This window comes from Phocoena sinus, chromosome 10, assembly GCF_008692025.1.
Source record: "Phocoena sinus isolate mPhoSin1 chromosome 10, mPhoSin1.pri, whole genome shotgun sequence".
Lineage (NCBI taxonomy): Eukaryota > Metazoa > Chordata > Mammalia > Artiodactyla > Phocoenidae > Phocoena > Phocoena sinus.
The window spans coordinates 80,426,621-80,436,256 of NC_045772.1; positions in this window are offsets into that span (position 1 = coordinate 80,426,621).

Here is a 9,636-nt window from a genome sequence, read left to right on the forward strand (position 1 = left end):
CTTAATGGCTCGGTGGATAAAAGGGGGTAAAGTTCTTACCTTATGCACAAAGGTGTTTAATACTAATTCATAGCAGGCTGTGATAAGAATATATAATATAATCCATTAAAACTATAAAATAAAAAGACAAAGTAAAAAGCCAATTGAGTTGATGAAATAGACTACTAATAAAATCCTCATTTAATCCAAAAGAAGGCAGTAAAGGTGGAACAATGAAGAGACGGGAGAAAAAGAAATCAAATGGCAAATGGTAGATAAACTCAATCATATAATTTATCATTACATTAAATATAAATGGAATAAACATTAATAAAAGCCAGAGATTGTCAGACTGGTTAAATCCAAAGACACAGTAAGCCTGGGAAAGGAGGAGTGGCTATATTAATATAAGAAAAATGACTTCCAATCAAGAAGTATTACTAGAAAGAAAGAGGGGTATTTTATAATGATAAGAGTCAATTCATCAGGAACTCCTAACAATCACAAATGTTTTTACAACTAATAACAGAGCTTCAAATGACATGAGGCAAAATCTGACACAATTAAGGGAGAATTACACAAATTCTGTCCATTTATATTTAACGTAATTGTTGATATGGTTGGATTTAAGTCTACTGCCCTGCCATTGTTTTCCTGTTTGTCCCATCTTTCATTTGTTCCTCCTTTTCAACCTTCTTTTAGGATGACAGACAAGGCAGGAAAAAATTCAGGAAATAATACAGATATTAGCAACACTATCAACTGTCTTGACCTAATTGAATTCATAGAACAAAACATCCAAATGCAGGGACTTCCCCAGTGGTCCAGTGGTTAAGAATCCGCCTTCCAATGCGGGGGACGTGGGTTCGATCCCTGGTTGGGGAACTAAGATTCCACATGCCGCAGGGCAACTAAGCCCACGCTCTAGAGCCTGCAAGCCACAACTAGAGAGAAGCCCGCGCGCTGCAACTAAGACCCAACGCAGCTAAATAAATAAACAAATATTTTTTAAAAATCCAAATGCAGAACATACATTCTTTTCAATCCACTTGTTATATTCACCAGGACAGGCCATGCATGTATACAAGGCCACAAAATAAGTCTCAATAAATTCGAAATGGGCATTAAAGGACTATATAGAAGAGTAAGAACAGCAACCTGAAGTGGTAAAGCACTAATGCTAAGAATAGAGCTTCCATATTTATTAAAAGTCTGACTTGCCCATGGCTTAAGCTACTTTAGAGGCAGCCTCACTTCGTGAGCATCTGTGTTAATAAGGCAATGTCAATTTTCATGCCTGGGTCAAAGTATTTTTAAAGGCTAAATAAAAGGGTTCAGAAAATCCCATGCTCTATAAAGGTTTTCCTATATCCTCAGAAACATTTCTGAGAGGAAGATTCCCCTGTGCATTCTCACATACTTAATATCGACACAATGGAATATTACTCTAATACAATGGAAGAGTACTCCACAATGAAAAAGACTGATACATATAACATTACGTTGAACCAAAGAAGTCAGGCATAAATGACTACGTACTATGTGATTCCTTTCATGCGAAATCCAAAAATAGGTAAACTATGGTGACAGAAAGTAGGAATTACTTGCAGGAAGTGGTGAATGACTGAAGGAGATACTGGGGACTTTCTGTCCAACATCCTGATGGAGGTGTTGGTTATACAAGTTTATACATTTATCAAGACTCATCAAATACATTTAAGATGTGTTCATTTCACTGTATGTTTCACCTCAAATTTTAAAAATTAGGATTCAAAACGGTTGTTAGAAATAAAACAATATTTTTAAAGGAACCAAATTAAAAAATGGATGAATATAAGTAGGCTATGCATGGCCTTATAATGATAATATATCATGAATAAAGGATAATGAATAATCCAATTATATGCACCTAAGATCCAAAATAAAACTCAGAATAACCAGTTTCTTTTGTTCTAATTCTTTGCTTACCCAGAAAGCTAATGATTACAATTTCATCTTTTAGGTGGTCAAAACCATTTAGGAAGTAAAAACTTTATCATCCGATAATTCTCACACAATACCAGATTTATTTCTGGATTGTAAATAGCTACAGTGGCTTGAAGGAAAAGGCACCAGAAAATACAACTACCAACAACAACAAAGGAATGGGGTTTGCAAGATTGTAGTTCAAACTGGAGAAACCCCTGATTTGTTTCAGACATCAGCTCTGCTTGCAAGAGTCCTCAGTTTAGTGGTTTCCTATTCAGATGGTTTAAGAAAAAGAAGTTAAGAAAAGCCTTGGAAAAGCAGTCTCCTGGAGATAACATTCATATTTTATAGTATGGGTTTTTTTTTTTTTTTTTTTTTTGCGGTATGTGGGCCTCTCACTGTTGTCGCCTCTCCCATCGCGGAGCACAGGCTCCGGACACGCAGGCCCAGCGGCCATGGCTCACGGGCCCAGCCGCTCCACAGCATGTGGGATCCTCCCGGACCGGGGCACGAGCCTGCGTCCCCTGCATCGGCAGGCAGACTCCCAACCACTGCGCCACCAGGGAAGCCCTATAGTATGGGTTTTAAAAAAAAATGTAAAAGCATATTTTGATATATTTCAAGCTTGGCCAGGATCCATTTAGAGCAGATTTGAATAAGGTAAAATACCAGGGAATGTTTCAGCAATGGGTGTGGTGGCTGAAGCATTGGCAAAAAACCATACTTTTTACAGGGTTGCTGACTAACTGATGTTTCAGGTCAGGCCTGCTGCCCAGTCTCTCTGGAAGGAAGGGAAGGAAAGGAGGGAAAGAAGGAAGGAAGGGAGGGACGGAGGGAGGAAGGAAGGAAGGTTGTAAGAAAATTAGAAAGTCTGTTTCTAAACTTTGGTGAGAATGACATTTGTCCTAACTTTCTCAGCTTTCCTTAGGTAAAATGTTTTAAGTTTGAAAAAGAACTTCGAATTCCATGCTCAGAGATGGATACTAAGAGGCTTAAAAGTTGAAATCCCTTCAGTGAAAGAATGTTTACACACGTTCAGCTAGGCTGGTGGAGCATCGAGTTATTACTTGGTCATTATGAAAACAAAACAGTTTCATATAAATTACCCACAGATCTCTCACCAATTTTTCCCCCAAGATGCTCACTAGGGATGTCAATCATTACGAGATGACTTCGCATGTAGGCAGCGATACAATCTCAGCAAAGCAATGTCTTGAAAATTGGAGTAGGAAGGACTGTGGAGTGGTGCTCAAGGTGTGGGGCCTGATCCGCAGCAGCCTCAGCATCCCCTGTGAGCTGGCTCAGATGTAAATCCTTGGGCCAAGATCTACTGAGTCAGAAAGTCTAGAGACAGGGTTTGAACGAGCTGCCACGGGATTCTGACACGCACTCGGTCACTGTGCTAGAGCACAAGAGGCCCTCTTTCCTCTCCGGACAGCGAGCCCCACCCAGAGGAGTTGCGAACTGCCTACCAAGGGAAACAAGGGCACAGCTCCTCTCCCCAGCTCCTGCTTCTACTTTTGATCTAAAAATAACAGCTCTGAAGAAGCAATTCAGGTTTTAACCTGAAAAAAAATCTCTCCCTTTAAACTTCAACTACTCAGTCATTATGTCTGGAACTTTTTAATATTCTTATGCAATCCTCCTTGCTTTCTGGTTCTCTGCTATGTATCTGTCATCACGTATTTCCTCCTCCACACTGTATTAGTCCAAATCCCTTCACCTGCAGTCTTCTCTAACATCCCTAGAAAATTAATTCAGAATCACCTGAAAAGGGCAACATGGTAAGACATCGGGGTCGAGGGGGCAGGGGAAGTGTTGAAAAGAGTGGGGATGTTGGCAGCAGGGGTGACATCTGATGTCACAACACACATGTAAAAAGTTTGTCAAGCTGTAAAAATAAGTATAATATTGATGCTATAACTGGAAATTTGAACACCATGTATTTGACAATATTAAGGAATTATTTTAATGTTTATGTAATAATAGAGAGGAGCAAAATATTAATGGATGAAACGGTATGACACCTGGAATTTGCTTTAAAATAATAAAGGAGAAGGGAATAAGAGTAAAGATATAGATGAAACAAGATTAGCCGTGATTTGATAACTGTTGAGATGAGGGATAAGTACATAGGGTAACACTATACTATTCTGTCTACATTTTTATATATTTGAGATTTTCCATAGTAAAATATTTAAACTTTTCCATCCATATCTTCAGACAATAGGATTTGCAAACACCCTTGACCCTGATATAATTGGCTTAAATATTTTATTTTTCTATCATAACCTCAAGCATACCAAGGGCTCACAAATATTTACAAACCAAATAAGAAAGTACTTGTTATCTTAACCACCTGCATAAACACAAACATACGCTCAGAAAATGGAAGAGCCTCTCACAGAGAGATGTAAGGCAGAGCATAAAAGAGGGCATGTTAATGACTGTGTATTAGAAAGAGTTACTTCTGCTCACAGAAATGAAGAGCCACAAAAGATAGTTAAATATTCAAATAAATGAAGCAGCAAGGAAAATAGGCTAAAATAAAAGGAAACGAACCTTTTGGCTCTATGCTATTGTTATGTAGGAATGATAACAAGAAGGGAGTTGATTTTTTTTTTAACATCTTTATTGGAGTATAATTGCTTTACAATGGTGTGTTAGTTTCTGCTTTACAACAAAATGAATCAGTTATATATATACATATGTTCCCATATCTCTTCCCTCTTGCGTCTCCCTCCCTCCCACCCTCCCTATCCCACCCCTCCAGGCGATCACAGAGCACCGAGCTGATCTCCCTGTGCTATGCGGCTGCTTCCCACTAGCTATCTACCTTACATCTGGTAGTGTATATATGTCCATGCCTCTCTCTTGCTTTGTCACAGCTGTGACAAAGGGAGTTGATTTTTAAAGTTCATCACAATAAGCCAAGATCTTTTACTTCTTGAATAAAAGGATGTTGCTGCTATTTGAAAAACTGATGTGTATTAAATGTCAGTAAATCTGAAGATCTAGCGATAAATGGAAAGGATGGCCCATTTCCCTCTAACTACTATTATTAGCTATTATGATGACTGCACGAAATTATGGATTTGCCCAAGGTCACTCGAGAAGTAAGATTTCAGTCCAAAACCCAAGGATGCCTCTCACTCAATTCAACAGGTATTTATCAAACAGCTATTATGCCCTGACCAGGACCACCAACTTTGACCAGGACCACCTATCTCATATGCTTCTAGTCCCAATTATACACCACCCCCAGGACACCCACCCCTGCCTGCCTCTCACACTGCACAGCATACCCTTCTCTGAACACACCCTGCTCTCTTACCTCTGTGTTGTCACTTCTCTCCTTTCACCACCCCTTCTAAGCCCGGGGACACACACTTTCAAGACAGCTCAGGCATCCTTTCCATCCATCCACACACTTTCAAGACAGCTCAGGCATCCTTGGGCCCTCCCGGAGCATCCTGAGTATGACTTCATGAGACCCTTAATCTTACAGTATCTGTCTCCTTGACTGCGCTGTGAGCTCCTTGATAATAGAGACTGTATTTCTGATCTCTGCATCCCCAGTGTCTCATGTGGTGGACATCAAATGCTTGCAGCACAAATGCATATACCCCGGGAGCTCCTCAAACATGCACACTGTCTTGTCATAACTATTCTTGCTCCTATACTCCCTGTTTTGGCAAACAGTGTGAGCTTCCTCTTAGCTGCACAGGCCAGAAACCTATCTTCTCACCTTAACTTTTAAGATAAATTTGATCACTGCTATCACCCTTGCAAGCTACAATCTCATAAAATGAATTTTCATGCTCTTCAAGAGGTTGGTGAACCAAATTCACTGTGCTACTCTGGAATGATGTTATTACTCCTATGAGTTTGCAAACTTAGTTCCCAATATGATGCAGAAGCATCAGGGGGCCTGAGCACGTTTCAACTTCTAATTTTTCTAACCTACTCTAACCTCTTCTTTTTAGGTCTTATAACCTGAGGACTCATCTCTCTCCTATTTTCCCACCCAGAGCTACCAACCTAGTCTTCGTTGGCTAAGAGATAAGCAGTTCTGGGATATGTGAGACCCAGAATTGCACCCCTAAGGAGGGCAGGGCTGGGTAACAGCTCCTCTAAGCTCCGAAAGGGAGGGAATGGGCAAGGTGCCTATATATAAGCACCCTCTAAAGGAGTATGTTATAAACCCCTAAGATTAAAAGGTAGTGAAAAAGTTTAGTAGACTATAATCAACATTTATTTTAATAAAATAGAAGACATCAGAACATCTCACAAGAAATAAAAGTATTATTTGTGAAACTTTTGATTTGGTTTTATGTATATACCTGTCTGCAACAAATACTGACTGAAGGCCTACCATGTGCCAGGTCCTGGAGGCAGGACAGTGGAAAAGACAAGCAAAACAGGCAAATCACTCTGCCTTTAGGGAGCTGACATTCCAGTTGTTTCAGCGCACACATGTGCACTCGTGCATGCGTGCACACGTGTATGTGTGTGTGTGTGTGTGTCTGTAGGGACATGCATGCATATGGACTGCATCATGATGTAAGAAAGTGTATCTTACACTGGGTCAAAAACATCTGAAAATTACTTCTTTCTCTAAAGTGGTGCTATTTAAAACATGGTCTATGGGGCTTCCCTGGTGGCGCAGTGGTTGAGAGTCCGCCTGCCGATGCAGGGGACACAGGTTCGTGCCCCGGTCTGGGAAGATCCCACATGCCGCGGAGCGGCTGGGCCCGTGAGCCATGGCCGCTGAGCCTGTGCGTCCGGAGCCTGTGCTCCGCAACGGGAGAGGCCACAAAAGTGAGAGGCCCACGTACCGCAAAAAAAAAAACACAAAAAAACAAAAAAAACAAAAAAAACAAAAAAAAACAAAAAAACACGGCCTATGAACTGCTGCTAGTTCACCAACTGTTATTGGTCTACTATGAGATAAGTATAGAAATTGAGAATAAGCATTCAGAAAATTTTATAGCAACTTGACCTTGCTGTGATATCCAATTACATGACAATTTTGCTGCCAAACCCAACTATTTTACAATTGAATTTTACAAAAAAGAATCCATGATGGATTGGAATAAGAAAAAAAAACAAAAAAAACCAAAAAACCTAGTCCTTCACCAGAGATGGCTGGAGAAGCACTGCTCTGGAGGACACACTGGGTGGGGTTCTGGGGAACAGGTGCGTACATGGTACTTTAATTGGGAACTGCCGCCACGGAGCACAGACAGAAGGGGTGACACATGCGCAAGAGAACCCCAACAAGTGGGGAGTACAGTTCAGGTTTATTCTTTTTCCATACATGTCAAATGATGACAATAATTAAATGAAAAGGAGAAAAGTGTTAGCACTGACAATGATGATATGTGGCTAAATTCAGAAGAAGTGAAACAAAAAAACATTCGTATTAAATTAACATCAATGGCAGTCACACACAGGCATACCTCATTTTAATTTGCTTCACTTTACCGTGCTTCACAGATAGCAGTAGCTTTGTATTTTTTTTTACAAATTGAAGGTTTGTGGCACCCCAGTGTCGAGCAAGTCTATCAGCGCCATTTTTCCAACGGCATTTGCTCACTTCATGTTTCTGTGTAACATTTTGGTAATTCTAGCAATATTTCGAAACTTTTCTAATGATTGTTGTATTTGTTATGATGATCTGTGATCAGTGATCTCTGATGTTACTACTGCAGTTTGCTGTGGGGCACCATGAACAGCATCCGTATAAGATGGAGAACTTAACAGATAAATGTTGTGCGTGTTCTGATTGCTCCACTGACTGGCCTTTCCCCCGTCTCTCTCTCCTCGTTGGGCCTCCCCGTTTCCTGAGACACAACAATATTGGAATCAGGCCAGTTAATAACCCTACAGTGACCTCTAAGTGTTCATGAAAAGAAGAGTTGCACATCTCTCACTTTAAATCAAAAGCTAGAAATGAGCTCAGTGAGGAAGGCATGTTGAAAGCGGAGGTAGGCTGAAAGCTAGGCCTCTTGTGCCAAACAGTTAGCCAAGTTGCGAATGCAAAGGAAAACTTCCTAAAGGAAATTAAAAGTGCTACTCCAGTGAACACGTGATGATAAGAAAGTGGAACAGCCTTATTGCTGATATGGAGAAAGTTGCAGTGGTCTGGATAGAAGATCAAACCAGCCACAACATTCCCTTAAGCCAAAGCCTCATCCAGAGCATGACCCTAACTCTCTTCAGTTCTATGAAGGCTGAGAGAGGTGAGGAAGCTGCAGAATTTCAGTCTGAAGTTAGCGGAGGCTGAAGGAAAGAAGCCCTCTCTATAACATAAGGGCGCAAGGAGAAGCAGCAAGTGCTGATGTAGAAGCTGCAGCAAGTTATCCAGAAGATCTAGCTCAGATGATTCGTGAAGGCGGCTGCACGAAACAACAGATTTTCACTGTAGACCAAACAGCCTTCTATTGGGAGAGATGCCATCGAGGCGTTACATTGCTAAAGAGGAGAAGTCATTGCCTGGCTTCAAAGCTTCAAATAACAGACTGACTCTCTTTTTAGGTGCTAAAGCAGTTGGTGACTTTAAGTGGAAGCTAATGTCCATCTACCATTCTGAAAATCCTAGGGTCCGTCAGAATTATGCTAATATCAACTCTGCCTGGGCTCATTCCATGAAACAACAAAGTCTGTGACAGCACATCTACGTATGGCATAGTTTACTGAATATTCTAAGCTCACTCTTGAGATCTACTGCTCAGAAAAAAAGATTCCTTTCGAAATATTACTGTTCACTGACAGTGCACCTCGTCACCCAAGAACTCCGATGGAGATGTACAATGATGTACAACATTAATGAGATTAATGTTGTTTTCATGTCTGCTAACACAGCACCCATTCTGCAGCCCACGGATCAAGGAGTCATTTTGACTTTCAAGTCTTATTATTTAAGAAATACATTTCCTAAGGCTATAGCCGCCATAGGTAGTGATCCCTCTGGTGGATCTGGGCAAAGTAAATTGAAAACCTTCTGGAAAATATTCACCATTCAAGATGCTATTAAGAACATTTGTGATTCATGGAAAGAGATCAAAATATCAACATTCAGAGGAGTTTGGAAGAATTTGATTTCAACCCTCCTGGATAACTTTGAGGGATTCAAGACTTCAGTGGAGGAGGTAACTGCAGATGTGGTGGAAACAGCAAGAGAACCAGAGTTAGGAGTGGAGCCTGAAGATGTGACCGAATTGCTGCAATCTCATGAGAAAACTTGAAGGGATGAGGTGTTGCTTCTTTTGGTTTAGAAAATAAGTGGCTTCTTGAGATGGAATCTGCTCCTGGTGAAGATGTTGTGAAGATTGTTGAAATGACAACAAAGAATTCAGAATATTACATAAACTGAGTTGACAAAGCGGTGGCAGCGTCTGGGAGAATTGACCCCAGTTTCAAAAAACAGTTCTACTGTGGGGCTTCCCTGGTGGCGCAGTGGTTGAGAGTCCGCCTGCCGATGCAGGGGACACGGGTTCGTGCCCCGGTCCGGGAAGATCCCACATGCCGCGGAGCGGCTGGGCCCGTGAGCCATGGCCGCTGAGCCTGCGCATCCGGAGCCTGTGCTCCGCAACGGGAGAGGCCACAACAGTGAGAGGCCCGCGTACCGCAAAAACAAAAACAAACAAAAAAGTTCTACTGTGGGTAAAATGCTATCAAACAGCA